Source organism: Balaenoptera borealis, assembly GCF_965194805.1.
Source record: "Balaenoptera borealis genome assembly, chromosome: 11".
Lineage (NCBI taxonomy): Eukaryota > Metazoa > Chordata > Mammalia > Artiodactyla > Balaenopteridae > Balaenoptera > Balaenoptera borealis.
Window position 1 is genome coordinate 86,619,893 of NC_138868.1, and position 17,692 is coordinate 86,637,584.

A 17,692-nucleotide genomic window follows, 5' to 3' on the forward strand; every position below is an offset into this window, starting at 1 on the left:
TCCACAAACATTTTTGTAATACCTACTATGTTTAGGACCCTGTGCTAGGTGGCAGGGAAAATGTAATAATAAATAAGACTTGGTTCTTGCTCTCAAATTATCTACAATTTAATACAGTAAAGAAGACTTGTACACAACCCTAAAGAAGCTTATTATCTATTAAAGGAGAAGGTATTCTGGGAAATGAGTTTTTCCTGTATTATTCCTTAGTCCGAGTCAGCTCCCACTCTTTCCTGCCCACAGTCCCCAAATATTTCTCTTCCTTTTACCTCTTCCAGATGCTATTGTCTGAATCTTTTTTCCTGAGATAGTCCAACCTCTGAAATAATTAGTTAAGCATCAGTGAAAAGGAAACAGACATGGGGTTGAACAGAAAAAAATTTTTTTAAATAAGGGAATCAAAAAATCATCTGAAGAAATTTAAAGTATGTAATTAACTATATCTATACCTTATCGTTTAGTTCCATGGTTTTAAATACCATCCTTAGGCTGACAACTCCCAAATTTTTAACTCCAGTACAGGCATCCCCAAAGCTCCAGATTCATATATCTAACTGCTTACTTGACATTTCCATGAGGAAATCTTAAAGACATCTCAAACGTGGCCCAAACAAAACTCTTTGTTTCCCCATTTCCTACTCTTTTCCCATTCACTCCCATCCCAGTATAGAGAACCTCAATCAGTTCTCAAGCTAAGAATCCTCCTTTTCTCTTATCCTCCCCATTCAATCCAATAGCCAGTCTTTTTCCATTTCCAAGATATATGTTAAATTCACTCACTTTTCTCTATGTCCACCACTGAAGGCCAAACCACTAAAATCTCTAGTCTAGACCACTGCAGTAGACTCCCATATCTTCTTACATATTCTATTCTTGCTTCTGTACAGTTAATGCCAAAATGCCTATGAAATAAGGCCACTCTCCTGCTTACAAGCCTCCAATGCTGCCTGTTATATTTAGAATAAAGTTTAGGCTCCTCACTCTTGTTTACAATACTCCTGGCCTGTCTCTTCAACTTGCACATGGTACTCTTCTTTCTATTTCTCAAATTCCAAGCCTGTCTTATTTCCTCTGCCTGGAAAAATCTGCCTCCAGATTATTGGATTATCTCAGCATAGTCTCAGGTCCAATGTCACATATTCAGACAAGCCTTCCCTGACATAAATTAATCCATTGTCTCCCAGTCTCTCTCTATCAAATTGATTGATTATATTTTTACCATAGAAATTTTTTATGGGCTGAATTGTGTTCCCCCCAAATTTATACGTTAAAGTCAAACAGGATCAAGAAGGCAGGGCCATCACCCTGGTAAACCAGGAAGGCAGGGCCACCTTGGTTGGCCCAAAGAACAAAGCATCAAGCCAAAGAGGATTATTCTCAAGCCTTAAAGTATAATGGAATTTTCCCCTGCTAGTTTTTGATTTGCTGGGACTTACTTGTGATGCCTTTTTTCTCTCCAGTTTATTCCTTTTGGAATGGAGAATGTCTGTCTTATGCCTGCCCACCACTTGTTCAGTTTGGTTTTTTTTTTTTAACATCTTTATTGGAGTATAATTGCTTTGCAATGGTGTGTTAGTTTCTGCGTAAAACAAAGTGAATCAGCTATACATATACATACATCCCCATATCTCCTCCCTCTTGCGTCTCCCTCCCACCCTCTCTACACTTGTTCAGTTTTACAGGTTCACAACTAGAGAGGAATTTTGCCTCAGGATGAGTCATACCCCAGATCTCACCCACACATTATTAAGATAATATTTAGATGAGATTTTTGGACTTAGAGTTGATGCTGGAATGGGTTAAGACTTTTGAAGCTGTTGGGATAGGGCAAATATATTTTGCATGTGAGGACATGAATTTGGGGGTGGGCAGAGTGGAGAGTGTTTGGGGCTGAATTGTGTCCCACCAAAATTCATATGGTGGAAGTCCTAATGCCTAGTACCTCAGAATGTGACTATATTTGGAGATAAGATCTTTCAAAGATAATAAAACAAAGTAATTAGGGTAGGCCCTAATCCAATATGACTGGTGACCTTTTAAGAAGGAAATTAGGACATAGACAGTTACAGAAGGAAGACAATGTGAGGATACAGGGAAAAGATGGCCATCCTTAAGCCAAGAAGAGAGGCCTCAGAAGAAACCAACCCCGCCTTGAATTTGTACTTCCAGCCTCCAGAACTGTGAAAAAATAAATTTCTGTTATTTAAGCCACCTAGTATGGTACCTTGTTATGGCAACCCAAGCAAACTAATTCAGAAATTAGTTAAAATTGTCTTGTTTATTTAATTTAGTGTTCCCCTGCCCACAAAGCAAGTCTTGCCCTTCTAGTAGGAATAGCCCCATAAGTGCCTTGATAATCATGTTAGAGCTCAACAAAGAGGTTAAACCATAAAGCATTCAGGTAACCCCCTCCAGAAAGTTTTTTAAATCTCTTCATACATATCTTCTACAAATTTTAATGTATTAATCTCAATTCCCCTCTCACTACCCTTTTCTTTCTTCACTCTCCTGCACTGATTCTCAGCACCCATTCCTTTAGCCATACCAGGTTACTTGAAGTTCATGAAACATGCCATGCCGTTTTGCATGGCTATGCCTTTGCACATGCTTTCCCTTTGTCTAGAATAACCCTCAATATCTGCTTAGGCTAGCTGGTGCCTTCTTATACTTCAAAACTCAGCTCAGGGGTTCCTTCCTCAGGGAAACATTTTTAAAGCCTCCCTGTTTTATATTTATTTCCTATTTCATTAACTTTTGTTCCAATCTATATTGTTTTTTCCTTCTACATTTTTTGGGTTTATTCTTCTTTATCCCTGACTCCTTAAGTTGTATGCTAAGCCCATTAATTTTGAGCTGAATCTCACAAGTTGATGATATTTTTGCTATCATTCAATTCTAAGTGTTTTCCAGCTTCCATTATGATTTCTTCTGTTTCTTCTATGAGTTAAAACATTCCTTGATTTCCAAGCATAATAAGCTATTTTAAAGTTATTTTTCTGTAATTGAGTCTTAATTTAATTGCTTAATTAATGATAATGTAGCCTATAGGTTACCAAAACTTTGAAATTTGCCAAGACTAGCTTTAAGACCTATTACATAGTCAGTTTTCGTAAATGTTTCATGTGTGTTTAAAATAATGTGTAAAATAATGTGTATTCTCTAATGTTCTAATATGTCTATTAGACCAAACATTAATGGTGCTCTTCAAATATTGCATCTTCTACTGATTTTTTGTCTGTTTGATCTATCAATTATTGAAACATTTGTTAAACCAGTGACTCTCAAAATGTGGTTCCTAAACCAGAAACATCAGCAACACTTGATAACTTTTTAGAAGTGGAAATTCTCAGACTTTACCCTCAGCCTACTGAATCAGGAACTCTAGAGGTGGGTCCAGCAATCTGTGTTTTAACAAGGCTTCCATGGTTTCTGATGTATGTATACTAAAATTTGAACCAGTGCATTAAACAATCCCTCTATAATGGGAGCTTTGTCAGTTTCTCCTTGTAGATTTGCCAATCTTTGCTTTGGATGTTTTTAATTTTTTTACCAGGTACGTAGTAATTTTAAATTGTTATATATCTCTAGTGAGTTAAATATTTTATCATTATGACATGGTACTCTTTATCTATAGTAATAACTTTTTGTATTAAAGTCAGTTTTTCATGATACTAATATAGTCTCTCCAGCTTCCTTTTGGTTAGTACTGGCCTGGCATTGTTTTTCCATTTTTTGCTTTTCAATATGTCTGCATAATAATGATGTTTATACATCTCTTGAAATAACATATAGCTGGATTTTGTTTTGTTTTTCAATCTGACAATCTTTGTCATTTCATTGGAGTTTAGTCTATTTACATATAGAGTGATTACCAGAATATTTGGATTTATTCAGACCAAATTATTATGTGGTTTCAACTTGTCTCAAAGTGTCATAAGACACTTTTTTTCCCTCTTTCTTGCCTTCTTTTGGATTGGCTATGTTTTTTCTCCTCTACTTATTTGGAAGTTATATACTCTATGCTTATTCTTTTATGGTTGTCCTAGCTATTCTAACTTGCAAAGTTAACAACGTTTAAAATTAATCAGTTTTTATCCTCTTCCCAAAAAATACAAGAAAATTAGAGTACTCTAATAACTCCTCCAATTTATATGATATTGTCTAGTAATTTAATTCTAGCTTGGTTTTTCTCCCTCACAAGTAGATAAATTTATTATTGTTTCACAGACTCATTGATTAGCATCATATTCATGGGTCTGTGACATGTGCAGTCACATAGGGCCCACTGCTCAGAAGGGTCCCATGCTTGATTTCATGTTCTGCTGTTACCATCTTGAAATCCTTAATTTTTTAACAAGGAGCTCTGCATTTTCAGAATCCTTCACTGAGACACCAAAATTATGTGGCCAGATCTTCCATCAAGAATTTATTTTCTTTCTACTTGAGTTATATCTTTAGAACTTCCTTTAGAGGGTGACTTTGATGATAAAATCTCTCTATTATTGCTTGTCTGAAAATAACTTTATTTTACCCTCTTTGTTTTTAAGATAGTTTTGATGGGTATGGAAGTTTAAATTGACTAATATTTTCTCTCAACACTTTGAATATATTTTCCTGTCTTCACTGTTGCAATTGAGAGCCAGCCAACCATCTAATTTACCTTTTCTTTATAGGTGATCTGATTTTTTTCTTGTTACTTTTTACTACCTTTTCTTTTTCCCTGGGGTTGTGCATTTCACTATGATGTATCTAGATGTAGATTATTTTGCTTGGGATTTGTTTGGCTTTGTTGGGCTTCCTGGACCTGAAAATACCTTTTAATAATTAATTTTTTTTCTGCATTATCTCTTCGGATAATGCCCTTTCCCTATGTATTATCTTCTTCAGAAACTCCTTCTAAATGTGGATCAGACTTTCTTATTCTCTCCTCCATATCTCTTCATTTCTTTCATATTTTCCATATCCTTGTCTCTGAATTTATTCTGGATAATTACTTCAAATCTATCTTCAAGAATGTTAATTCTCTTTTTAATTGCATCTGATTGTGGTTTAAACCAATTTTGAGATTTTCATTTCAATTATTTCTAGAGGTTATTATGCAAATCTATTTGTTTCCTCCTCATATATTCAAGCTTCACTCATTTTTTTAAAACACATTAAATAAAGTTATTTTACATTCTGTCTTAAAATCCCCAAAGCTGGAATTTTTATAGGTGAATGTCTGCTGTTCATTGCTTCTATTATTTCTCATTAATGGTGCCTGATTTCTTTTGAGCTATTCTAGTCTTCAGAATATTATCTGTGAATTTTTAAAAATATTTATTTATTTGGTTGCACCAGGTCTTAGTTGCGGCAGGTGGGCTCCTTAGTTGTGACTAGCCGGCTCCTTAGTTGTGACATGTGAACTCTTAGTTGTGGCATGCATGTGAGATCTAGTTCCCTGACCAGGTATCAAACCCAGGCCCCCTGCATTGGGAGTATGGAGTCTTATCCACTGCGCCACCAGGGAAGTCCCTATCTGTGAATATTTTGATATCTAGATTATAGCTGAATTCCCTCGAAGATGAGTTACTTCTACCTGGGGGAGCTACCAAACTAGGACCATTTTAAATTAAATTCCACACTGGAGGTTTTTTGAGTCACACACAGGTAGCATGAATTCGAATTGCAAAGCTCATATTGGCTAGCTTGTGTTATGAATCTTTGAAGGCTATTTTTCATCTCCACCAAGTTTCAAACAGGCAGCTCTCTTTGCTGATCTCTTCTGCATAATGAGATTTATTTTTTATTCACATTTACACTTCAAATATAGGTCTCTGAGCCTCCAGCTTTACTCAGAAGGTTTATGACTGGGTCCTGTCAACAAAAATAAATAATACAGGAGGCTGCAAATAAGAAGAGTTTAGTGACTTCCCTGGCAGTCCAGTGGTTAAGACTTTGTCTACCAATGCAGGGGGTGTGGGTTTGATCCCTGGTCAGAGAGCTAAGATCCCACATGCCTTGTGGCCAAAAAAACTAAAACATAAAACAGAAGCAATACTGTAACAAATTCAATAAAGACTTTAAAAATGGTCCTCATCAAAAAAACAAAATCTTAAAAAAAAAAAAAAAGAGTTATTTGGGGTCTTAGGAATTGCAATTTGCATGGAAAAGACTCTGACAAGTACAGGTTTCTGGTAACTGACTATACTGCTGAAATGAATGAATAACCATTTTCAGAACTCTAATGGAAAACTGATGAATTCATAAAAGTGCTAACAAAAGATCAAGATGAAAAAAAAATTCATGAACAAAAAATGAACAAAAAAAAGAATTGCAATTTGAAGGACTTCCCTGGTGGTGCAGTGATTAAGACATTGTGCTCCCAATGCAGGGGGCCCAGGTTCAATCTCTGGGCAGGGAACTAGATCCCACATGCATGCCACAACTAAGAGTTCACATGCCACAACTAAGGAGCCCATGTGCCACAACTAAGACCCACAACAACCAAATAAATAAATAAATATTTAAAAATAAAGAAGAATTGCAATTTGAGAGACACAGATTCAGGTAACCCTGAATTACTGCTCCAAGGAAGAGAAAGAGTCAGAAGCTTAAAAAGATAAAAAGCCATGGGAATTCCCTGGCAGTCCAGTGGTTAGGGCTCTGAGCTTCCACTGCAGAGGGCACACGATTGAACCCTGGTGGGGAAACTGAAATCCCAGAAACCCGCATAGCCAAAAAAAAAAAAAAAAGATAAAAAGCAACAGCGTTGTTATAAGTTGCCTGACAAGAACTGTGATTGACTCTGATGCAAGCTAGAAAATATTTGTCCTTAAGAAATTAGGAGCTGTTTTAGAGTAGGGGTCTGATAAATAAGTAAACTATTACAAGTTATATTAGTGTAAGGGTCCAATAAGTATCTTGAGTTTCTGGCAGGTGCTCTGGATGACTTCATCAGGTCAAAATGTCAGATTTCATCCAAACTGAGATATGCAGTGCATAAGTCCACTTCCTTAATGGCTTCCTGGTTCCATTTTAGAGATCTCTCTTAAGCAATACTGACTCCATTTTGATTTTCGTTTCAGAGACCCTCACCTTAAGCATGCCCTGAACTTTAACTTTTACACTTAAAGAAGTAGCACCAAGAAGTCTTCAAAGCAGAGGCTCACATTCTTTAAGAGTTAGCAGAAACCTTCAGGGCAAAAACTGGCTTTAGCACATTATTAGTTCCCAGGATATCTGAGTTCACTTCATTTGGAGTTCTCTGCAGAGTTGTTACTTTCCTACTAGCTCAGCAATGGATTTTTAAAAAATTTAATTGAAGTATAATTGATTTACAGTGTTGTGCCAATCTCTGCTTTACAGCAAAGTGACTCAGTTGTACACGTATAGACATTCTTTTTTTTTAATATTCTTTTCCATTATAGTTTATCACAGGATATTGAATATAGTTCCCTGTGCTATACAGTAGGACCTTGTTGTTTATCTATCCTATATAAGTTTGCATCTGTTAATCCCAAACTCCCAGTCTTTCCCTCCCCCACCCCTCTCCCCCTTGGCAACCACAAGTTTGTTCTCTATGTCTGTGAGTCTGTTTCTCTTTTGTAGATAGGTTCATTTGTGCCATATTTTAGATTCCATATCATATGGTATTTGTCTTTCTCTTTCTCACTTATTTCCCTTAGTATGATAATCTCTAGATGCATCCACATTGCTGCAAATGGCATTATTTCATTCTTTTTTATGGCTGAGTAGTATTCCATTGTATATATATACATCTTCATTATCCATTCATCTGTCAGTGGACATTTAGTTTGTTTCCACATTTTGGCTATTGTGAATAGTGCTTTAAGTAGCAAGAGTTTTATTAAGCAAAGCAAAAGTACACTCCCAAGAAAGAAATGAGAGTGGGCTGTCTGGAAACCAGAAGCAGCCCCGCAATGGGGGTAGGGTTGGGTTGTTTAGAGGGGTGGTCCCTCCCTGTGTCCTGTGTCATTTGACTGAGAAATCAATTGACAGCTTTAGGTTATATAACTTTTCTCCTAGTGTGCAGGCACATATCCATAAGCACCCAAGCAAAACCCATGGGGGTGAGGGGGAGGCAAAAAATGCAATGCCAATTTATTCCAAATACAGCATAATGAACCCCCGGTTACTTTGAATCACCTTTTAGGTCTTGGTGCACCTGTGCCAACCTGTGCTGGTGGTTTTATCTTGCTTGGTCCTGATAAGGCTGGAAACTTAGTGGTGGTCCTTGACTAGAAGAGGGAAGATCTCTGGGCATTCTCTAATTACCTGTGTAATTAGGTGGGGGAGGGAAAGATGACCCCACCCAGGATGGGGTGGAGACCCACTCATGTCTGACTAACTACCTAACAAATCAGTTAGCAATGGATTTTAAATGATTTTGTATTCTTTATGTTTTATTTGTTTAGTTTGGAGGGTCATTCACAGTATCTAATTGACAACATGCCTGAAATGTAATTCTGCATTTATTTAATCTATAATATAACAGTTTTGAATCATTAAAATAATTTAAGAAAAAAAGTAGCGACAGACTGGGAGAAGATATTTATAATACATATATATCTGACAAAAGACTCAAATCCACAATACATAAAAAAACTCCTACAAATCAAGAAGAAAAAGACAAACCAAATAAAAAGTGGGCAAAATATTTTTACAGGCACTTCACAAAATAGGATATCCAAATAGCCAATAACTATAAGATACTCACCATTATTAGTCATCAAGGAAATGAAATGACATTCCAATGAAACAGAAAGGAAGGGGGCAGGGCACAACCTTTAAAAGAATGACATAGCCATAGGACATGACAAAAACTGGTTAGAACCAACTAGGTCCAAGATGGCGAATATTTGACTTTCAGTGGACCTTGAGCTTAATTATATGCTTCATTGTAATATATTAGCATAAGCTAAGAAGTGTCACACCCACCAGTGCCATGACAGTTCCAAAGCTGACCATCAAAGATCAAAAAGTGGGCTGTGGCCCAATTCCTGGAAATCTCACCCCTTCCCCCAAAATACTTGGAATAATCCTCATGCTCATTAGCCTATGAAATTACCCAGCCAATAAAAATTAACCACCCCATATTTCGGGACCTCTTGCCTTCTGAGATGGCCCACACTCTGTCTGTGGAGAGTGTTTCTCTCTAAATAAATCCACTTCTTACTTATCACTTTGTCTCTTGCTGAATTCTTTCTGCGATGAGACATCAAGAACCTGAGCTTCATTATGTTCTGAGACCAGGTGTGTGATCTCAATTAAAAGACCGTGGGTTCATCTCCCAATCTGGGTTTTGGCTGGGTTCGAGTCCCAGTGTGTGCATTCAAGTCCCAGTCTGAATTGCACAGTTTCACCACTATACACCCAACAGAACTTCTAAATTCTTAAAATGACAATGCCAAATATTGATGAGGCTGTATAACTACTGGAACTCTCATACACTCCTGGTGGTAATATAAATAAGTACGACCACTTTAGAAAACTGTATACCAGCTAAAGCTGAACATATGCATATCACATGACCCTAATATCCCACTCACAGGTGTATACCCATGAGAAAATTAATACATATTTTCATCAATGACATATACAAAAATGTTCATAGCATCTTAATAATACCTCTGTGTTATTGTGATATAATAAGAAATACATATTTGTTCTTCATCCCCAGTTCTTGGCACAGAGTTCCTAAAAAGCTTGGAATTTCCTGAGTGATAGGGGTTAGAGAAACATTTTTGTCATTCATAATAAGCCCCTTTCAACCATATCAGAGTTTATGCTAATGTGATGACTCTCAGAAGACACAGTCTTGTCACCAGAGAAACCAGCCATGTGGCTAGAGAGTTGGAACTTTCAGCTCCACCCCCTGACCTCTGGGGAGGAGAAATAAGCTGGAAGTTTAGTTAATCATGAATGGCCAATGAATTAATCGACCATGCTTACATAATGGAACCTTCATAAAAACACTAAACAATGAGGTTCACAGAGTTTCCAGTTTGGTGAACACAAGGAATGTTGGGAGGGTGGTGCACCCAGACAGAGCATGGAAGCTCTGTGCCCACCCACCCACCTCCCACATCTTGCCCTATGCATCTCCTCCATTTGGCTGTTCTTGATAGTCCTTTATCCTTTTCTAATAAATTTTATTTATTATATCCTTTATAATATATAAAATATATCCTTTATAATAAATTGATAATAGTAAATAACTATTTTCCTGAGTCCTGTGAGCCCTTCTGGTAAACTATTACACCTAAGGAGGGGTCATGGGAATCCCCTGATTTTGTAGCTGACTATGCAGAAGTATGCGAGGCCCAGACTTGCAATTGGCATCTGAAGTGGAAAGTTTCTTGGGGGACTGATCCCTTAACCTGTGAAGTCTGTGCTCACTCCAGATAGTTAGTATCAGTGTTGAACTGAGCTATAGAACACCCAGATGGTGTCTGGAGAGTGGGAGAATTGATTGTTAACGTGGAAAATCCACATATTTGGAGTCAAAAGTGTTTTGTGGGTAAAAACAGATTCTAGTAATCCGTGTTGACAAAAATTAATCAATAGTCGCTCTAAGAAAGAAATGGGAAATTTTATTCAAGCCAACTAGAGGATTATAATCCAGGAGGCAGTCTTTCAGAAAGCTCTGAGGATTGTTCTACCCTTAGAGGTCAAAGCACAGTTATATATGTTTTTGAGACAAACAGTTATATGTCAAATGACATACTGACAGTTTACACAATCCAGATCAGCACATACAAGGTGAATAGTGGGTCATCATGACCCTCTTACAAGATTGAAAATGAAGGTTACATCCTAAGGAGTTATCAAATAGTGGATCATCATGACCTTTTACAAGATTAAGAGGAATGTTATCTCCTAAGGAGGTCTAGTTAATGCAGATGCACAATACACACTAAAGGGGAGGGCAGAGGCCCAAATGGCCAGAGAAAATATTATGTTTAAATTTTTCTTGTCTTGCCATAAAATATGGATTTTATTTCATCAATTTCCCCCTTTTGATCATTAATCTTTTGAAAGAAAGCAGTAGGAGACCAAATATTTGGTCCCTTGATGCCACGGTGGTTGCTTACCTGCCCTGCATCCATCATGTTCCTCAATGTCAGGTCTTAATAGCCCAGTGCTTTCTTTCCTTTCAGGGGGTTGTACCAATAAGATGTTTGGCAAGGACTAGCAGTCAATTCCAAGTTGTCCAATAGGACTTATGCTAATTTTACCTTGCATGTGCATTGTGCATGTCCATTGATGTATAGAGAACTACAGATGTGATCAATAGTTTCAAGCTGTTTAGATATTGTCTTGGTAGGAGTAGGTGATATACAGTGTGTAAGGCAAGAATCTATAACTTTATAAGTTACACAAACAGTAATCAAAATTGCCAATAAGAGTAATAATGTCACTAATAAAGGTTTAAGCCAAGATCCTCCTAAAACAAACCAATTTTCTAGTATTTCCCCTAAACTGGGAAGAGGATCATTTAGAGTGGAAATTGATTCTTCATATGTGTCATAAGATGAGTTACATCAGAAGATATATCAGGTATAAAACCCAACATTCAGCATGGATTATAGCACAAGTTTCCCCTTGGGAAATAGAATATCAAGGGCCATGTGATTCTGTAGGATCACTTTTTCATCATGGAGACTTCCAAACTGAGCAAGCTGATAACTTGATTACTGTCATTCAAAGCTGACTGAGTACATTTTGTTAAAGCTTCTATGTGAGTAATAATATCTTCTCTTCCGAGTGAAGGAAAAAAATATCATGGCCAAATGATCATAGCATTGGAAAACTGATCAAACCCAGTGCGTTTACATTAAAGTCAGATTGGCAGGCCTACCCCTAGGTGACCTTGAGACCAAGGGGAACCAATTGTTCATCTTCCTAACCAACCTGGGGAGAGCCAAGGCCAAAATTTGTTCCATAAGTCCTGGGTCCTAAGAGCCACCCAATATTTAACATCTAGTGAAAAGGAGTATTTATGGCCAGATTCAGAACAGGTGCCATTAACTGGCCAGGTAAGAGGGTCTCACTTAGTGATATTGGTGGCAGCAGTATCTTACAGAGTACTAGAGTTTCTTTCTTCTAAAATAAAATCTCTAAGGGTAATCCAATTAGAACCTTGAAGAAGAGAAATCCACCAGTAACCAGTAACCCAGGAGTACTGTATGTGGTCCATCTCATCTGATCTTGGAGGCCAAACAGAATCGTGCCTGATTAGTACCTGTATGGGAGACTACCTGGGAACACAGGGTGCTGGATGTAGGCAATTGGCCACAAACTCAGCAACTGGATTGATTTTTTTTAAAATATTTTATTTATTTATTTATTTATTTAGATTTGGCTGGGATGGGTCTTTGTTGCTGCACGTGGGCTTTCTCTAGCTGTGGTGAGCGGGGGCTACTCTTTGTTGCAGTGCACGGGCTTCTCATTGTGGTGGCTTCTCTTGTTGCAAAGCACAGGCTCTAGGTGCATGGGCTTCAGTAGTTGCAGCACGCGGGCTCAGTAGTTGTGGCTCGCAGGCTCTAGAGTGCAGGCTCAGTAGTTGTGGTGCACAGGCTTAGGTGCTCCATGGCATGTGGGATCTTCCCGGACCAGGGCTCGAACCCATGTGCCCTGCATTGGTAGGCGGATTCTTAACCACTGTGCCACCAGGGAAGTCCAACTGGATTGATTTTTGAAACTCACCTATGATTTCTTCCAAGGAAGAAATACATTTGGTTCATAAGCAAAAGTGTGAGCAATTATCAAAGTAATTAGTGTATAGGCCTGATCTAGGATCTTGTGTCAGCTGTCTATTTCAGATGTCCTTGTCTGGTAGTGTTGGTCTTAGTTAGTTGAAGTTGGGTGTCAGAAAAAGGAGATGCAGTTCAGGAGAGGAGGCCTGATATGGCTCCTTCCAATGTCTCTACAGAGTTCTTTATCTGATATGTTTTCCAGTATGCATAATCTATCTGCAGGTCATGAGACATCTGATATTCATCCAAAGATAGATTGCTGTGATAAGCTTTAGAAACAAACTTAGAATTGCCTTTTAATAATTCAATTAAACTTTACAACAATGTAACGTAGTAACGAGGAGCCAACTGGGAAGTGAGTCTTAGGCAGTAAATACAAAAAACCTCAAAGACAGCAACAGTAGAACTTAATGTCCACTGAAACGTTCATTTTTTTCTCTCTAAAATACCCTCATTTCTACCAACTATGGCCAAATTAAGACTAATTTGTGGACTTCCCTGATGGCACAGTGGTTAAGAATCCACCTGCCAATGCAGAGGACACAGGTTCAAGCCCTGGTCTGGGAAGATCCCACATACCACAGAGCAACTAAGCCTATGCACCACAACTACTGAGCCTGCTCTCTAGAGCCCACGAGCCACAACTACTGAGCCCATGCACCACAACTACTGAAGCCCCCATGCCTAGAGCCTGTGCTCTGCAACAAGAGAAGCCACCACTATGAGAAGCCTGTGCGCTACAAAGAGTAACCCCCGCTCGCCACAACTAGGGAAAGCACGCTTGCAGCAATGAAGACCCAACACAGCCATAAATAAATAAATAAGTAAATTAAAGTACATTTGTTAAAATCTTTAAAAAAAAAAAAGACTAATTCGTTTGAAAAATATGCCAGACTTCAATAAACTTGGTCTGATTATTTACATAAGTTGATCCTACAGGCTCTTTTAAATTGGTTGCACTGCATGAAAAGATACTCACCATCACTAATTATTAGAGAAATGCAAATCAAAGCAACAATGAGGTACCACCTCACACCAGTCAGAATGGCCATCATTAAAAAATCTACAAATAATAAATGCTGGAGAGAGTGTGGAGAAAAGGGAACCTTCTTACACTGTTGGTGGCAATGTAAATTGGTGCAACCACTATGGAAAACAGTATAGAGGTTCCTCAAAAAACTAAAAATAAAGTTGCCATATGATCCAGCAATTCCACTCCTGGGCATATACCCAGACAAAACTATAGTTCAAAAAGATACATGCACCCTTATGTTCATAGCAGCACTATTCACAATGGCCAAGACATGGAAACAACCTAAATGTCCATCGACAGAAGAATGGATAAAGAAAATGTGATATATATATATATATACAATGGAATATTACTCAACCATAAAAAAGAATGAAATAATGCCATTTGCAGCAACATAGATGGACCTAGAGATTATCATACTAAGCAAAGTAAGTCAGGAAGAGAAAGACAAGTAACGTACAATATCATTTATATGTGGAATCTAAAATATGGCACAAATGAGCATATGTACGAAACAAAACAAACAAAAAGAAGACTTACAGATATAGAGAACAGACCTGTGGTTGCCAAGGGGAAGGGGAGGGAAAGGATTGGGAGTTTGGGGTTAGCAGCTGTAAACTATTATATACAGGGTGGATAAACAGCAAGGTCCTGCTGTATAGCACAGGGAACTATATTCAATATCCTGTGATAAACCAAAAAGGAAAAGAATATGAAAATAAATAAATAAATAAATATATATATATATATATAATGTGTATAACTGAGTCACTTTGCTATACGGCAGAAATTAAACATGACATTGTAAATCAACTATACTTCAATAAAATTAAAATAAAATAAATTGGCTGTGCTGGACCTTTTTATAAGGAATCTCAAATTGCATTTTAAAAAAGTCTCTCAAGACCAGGAAAGCCACACCAAGGGCTTGCCATCAGATTCCACCTGTGAAATCTATAGATTTTTGTGGATTCCTCTGCTTGAGGTCCCCAAAATATCTTGAGATTCCTGCAGCTGCTAGGAGGTAGCATTTTTTATTCATCTGATAAGGCTGCTGTTCCCAGAAACCTAACAGTTTCCAATTTCTGAAGGAATCAGGTAGAAAGAAAAGATAAATGTTTCAATTCTACTTACAAAGATATAACTTACCAAATTGCTGTAAGTCATAATAGCTTGAGGGGAAGGGTTTCCTTATATCTGGAAAACACATATTAAAACGTCATATTTCAGACAAAACAAAAAACAAAAAAATTATAACCATATTTATCAATTCACTCAGTCTTATGTGACTAGTCCTTGATCTTTATCCTTTGTTAACAGCTTCATGAATCCATCAGATTTTCTACTAGAATTCTTTAATTTCTTACCCAGTTCAGTGGTATGATCTGAAAGCTATCAGAAACCTGTACTTGTCAAAAAGTCCTTTCTATGAATCTTCTTGAAGATGAAACATTTTTTTGCAAAAGCATCAAAGTAAAGCAATAACTGTCTGTGAATGACAAAAGACTTTCTGATTACAATGCAATTGACAAAGAAACTTGGTAATTGCTGTGGCATACAATATTTTAAGATAATAACTAGAATCCATAGCATTTTACCAGGACTTATTCAACTTTTAGAAATTTAACATAATTTCTAGAACATCTATATTAATGACATTTACCCATATCTTAAGAAGGTTTATTACCACACACTTGACAACGCTTACCATGTAATTTAATGTACCAAATAAGCCTAATTAGTTTATCTTTCTTTGATAAGAAGAAAAAAACCAGTTCTCTTGAGGTGTTCCAGGAGCCTTTGGAAAAACCTCGAAGTTAGCTAGAGGTCAAATGAACTTCAGTTAGAATTTGATTTTTGGGAAGTTTGTCAAAAATATCAAAAAAGATTCAGAACACTTGGTTGAATAAGATGATAGATAACTGTGGAACAATATTCACTTAACCAAAGTGACAATAAAATATTTCAAAACAAATACAGAAAGTTACAACAGATTACTTAAAGCGTAAAGAAATTTTACAATCTGTTATCAAAAGCAGATTAATACTCTAAGAAAACTTTGTCCTCTTAACAGAGAGAAAACCAAATTCAGGTTTTATACCACTTTACCTTTAATATTAAATTTTATTTACTCAATTAAATTTATTCTAATCTTAGTCAGTCCTGACCACACATAGGATTCCTTTTTAAAGTTTCTTTTTTTTTTCTCTCATAAACCTAGAACTTTGTAGAACAGCTTTGTATATCCATATACATTTGGCCCTTATTTTCTTTCCCATTTAGCAATAAACAGCTTTAGGACAAAATTACTTTATTTTCCTTTGAAAAAATGCATTTCTGTTCCTTATACCCTCTTTTTCCTTGCATACAAAGATGTTTTACTTATTAATTTTAGTAGTTTTAATTACATATTTTAATTAGAATTCTTAACCTTAAAACTGAGGTTTTAAGGTTAATTTTCTAGTGAAAACTGAGAAGCAAATAATTATGAACTGTTTGTCATACCAGCATTTCTTGATTGGCAAACCTATGAACATATTCTGTAACATAATTTCTTTCTTCAGTGGGGTACAAGACGTGTCCAATGAACACAAACATCTTTAGTTTTTCTCTAATAAGCAATAGCGGGTAAACTTAGTCTTGCTTAGCAATTAATGTTCCAGTATCCTATTTGGAAATGGTCTGGATATCCAATGAATTCTCATCATTTAACTTAATTTAGCAGTTTCAACTTACCAAAATCTGGAGAAACTATTTTAAGTAGACAGTCCTAAAACATAATTATTCCCGAAGTGTTCACCTAAAATGTCTTATCTCATTTACATTTAATTTACTTAAAAGTTTCATCATATCAAGTTATTTTTCTTAATGACAAATTTTGTGCCAGCAATAATAAGATCTTATTTCACTTTTAGTAAAACTAGGTACAATAAAAATATTATACTTCATAATATTATTATTATATTATTATATATTATACTATATAATATTATACAAATATTATACTTTTAATGACTCTAAAGACATGTCTGTATTAATTAAACCAACAAACTTAAAGTTGTTTTCACTCAATAAAAATTAATCCTAGATGAGGAGGAGAGAAGATGGCGGGAAAGACGCGGAGATCACCTTCCTTCCCACAGATACATTAGAAATACATCTACACGTGGAACTGCTCCTACAGAACACCCACTGAACGCTGGCAGAAAACGTCAGACCTCCCAAAAGGCAAGAAACTCCCCACGTACTTGGGTAGGGCAAAAGAAAAAAGAAATAACAGAGACAAAAGAATAGGGATGGGACCTGCACCAGTGGGAGGGAGCCGTGAAGCAGGAAAGGTTTCCACACACTAGGAAGCCCCTTCGTGGGTGGAGACTGCGGATAGCAGAGGGGGGGGAAGCTTCAGAGCCACGGAGGAGAGCACAGCCACAGGGGTGCAGAGGGCAAAGCGGAGAGACTGCCGCGCAGAGGCTTGGTGCCAAGCAGCGCTCACCAGCCTGAGAGGCTTGTCTGCTCCCCCGCCAGGGCGGGTGGGGGCTGGGAGCTGAGTCTCGGGCTTCGGTCGGATCGCAGGGAGAGGACTGGGGTTGGTGGTGTGCACACAGCCTGAAGGGGTTAGTGCACCACAGCTAGCCGGGAGGGAGTCCGGGAAAAAGTCTGCAGCTGCCGAAGAGGCAAGAGACTTTTTCTTCCCTCTTTGTTTCCTGGTGCGTGAGGAGAGGGGATTCAGAGCGCCGCCTAAACGAGCTCCAGAGACGGGCGCGAGCCGCGGCTATCAGCGTGGATCCCACAGCAACAGGGGTGCAGAGGGAAAAACGGAGAGATTCCCACACAGAGGCTCAGCGCCGAGCAGCACTCAGCAGCCGGAGAGGCTTGTCTGCTCACCCGCCGGGGCGGG

General features: G+C 37.6%; 1 long non-coding RNA gene across 1 annotated transcript in view; it reads left to right on the forward strand.

Moving 5' to 3' along the window:
- Positions 1–13,225, forward strand: part of LOC309606206 — a 404,244-nt gene extending 391,019 nt beyond the window's left edge. Inside the window, exon 2 of the long non-coding RNA XR_014231700.1 lies at positions 417–13,225. This is a non-coding gene — a long non-coding RNA (uncharacterized lncRNA). The remainder of the gene's footprint in view (positions 1–416) is intronic.
- Positions 13,226–17,692: the final 4,467 nt, after the last annotated feature.